The sequence below is a fragment of the Arachis ipaensis genome, chromosome B9 (assembly GCF_059453495.1).
Source record: "Arachis ipaensis isolate K30076 ecotype BB chromosome B9, ASM5945349v1, whole genome shotgun sequence".
NCBI classification, from domain to species: Eukaryota; Viridiplantae; Streptophyta; class Magnoliopsida; order Fabales; family Fabaceae; genus Arachis; species Arachis ipaensis.
Genome location: NC_142444.1, coordinates 108,574,571 through 108,576,319, shown reverse-complemented (window position 1 = coordinate 108,576,319; position 1,749 = coordinate 108,574,571).

Sequence of the window (1,749 nt, the reverse complement as noted above, 5' to 3'; positions counted from 1 at the left end):
TGGGGCTAAAACGACGTGCTCAACATCCGCACGCTAATCTCATATCAACCTCAAGGTTTCAACTTTCCAACTCCATCAAGCACTTTACAATCTCCATATTCAATCACAAGCCTGACAACCGCAAACCCGTTCGCAAGGAACAAGACACCACAACTCATAACGTCGTACACCTACCGCTTCAACTTTCGTATACACATATCACGTCTTAAAGAACTAACGCATCACGTTACTACGTCTATGGGTCGCACGTGATATCAAACAATTCTCGAGTCTACTCAGAAGGATACAAGATTTAGAAAGGAGAGTCAAATATCAAGGATAGTACTCATAAATTTGAGAGAATGTATCCAATTCTAGATAAACAAGGATGCTCAAGCAAAGAAGTTTGCTAGAAACAAATCGATTGACAACTCCAAAGATAACCCTTGGATCCAAGAAATTCAATAGGACCAATAAGAAGAGAACCAACGCCTTAGTTCGGAACAAATTCAAGTTGAGTCGAAGAAGTAGGAGGTTTGCAGAAAAGAATATCTCAGACCCAAGACAAAGCTCACAGAACTCAAGATCATAATTAAGATACTTCCGAATACATTGTTCTTAAAAGAATAAAAAACTTGCAAAAATATCACTTCGCAGTCTGAAAGAGAAGTTAAACAACAAACATCCTTCAAGAAAGTAACAAAAGCATAAACGTGGCTTCACTTCAATACAATTTCATGTTGAAATAGATCATGTAGAGTTTTAAAAACAAGATGCACACTAGCTTGGCTAAGAGCTAAAATATTTTCATCAAATATTTTAGAAAATTAGTTAAGTGCACAATCTTAACCAAAAGTAATTCACAAAACTCAGGAGAGAAATCAAATGCTTGTTCAGAAACTCCCAAAGTCCATATTCAAACAAGCGTGTATAACATTTATAGTAAGTACGAAAGAGGAAGTTAAACTCTTTTTAGAAAAGAGACTCCGAAGTAAAAATTTGCTTACAATTTGGTAAAGGAAATAAGTGGTGCGTTACAAACGAACCGGTTTCCACTAAACAAGGAAGTTCTTCAAAACTTCATTTAAAATAGCGCATCCCAACTTTAAATTAACTTCGTCAAAATTGAACAATGGTTTCAATCTAAATCAAGCAACAGAAAATAAATTCCGTTTAAAACTTTTTACAAGAGAATTCAAAACTTCTTTAAAAAGTTCAAAACAAGACTCCAAAAGTGTTCATAAAATCACCATCTCAGAAGAACATTCAAGAAGTTTAAGATGTACTAAAAATGAGTTAAGCCTTGCAAGAAAGGATCTTAAATCAAAGTAGTTCAAACAAGATTCACTAGGCATGAGTCATCAAACAAGCTTTCAATTGATCCAAAAGAATACAAAAGTCATAGAAAAAGACAACTCAATCATTTGTAATTTCTCAATGATAAATCTTTGACTAAAAACTCTTGTAGAGAAAATGAGAGAATAAACAATGCACTAATTTGAAACGAATCAAACTGACTCACATAAGGATGAGATTCACAAGAGAGGACAAACCAAGATCAATGGTAATGTTCACAAGATGTAAAAGATTAGTTAAAAACAGAATCACGTATGACATTCATAGAGGTGAAAAGCTTAAGAAGGAACGAGTCCGCTCATAAGAAGAAAGTTATGAGTCCAACATTTTCAAAAGAACAACAATGGCATAAGCCATGTAGTATGCTAAATCAAACTCAAATAAAAATGAATTAAGTAAAGTTTATCAAACGAA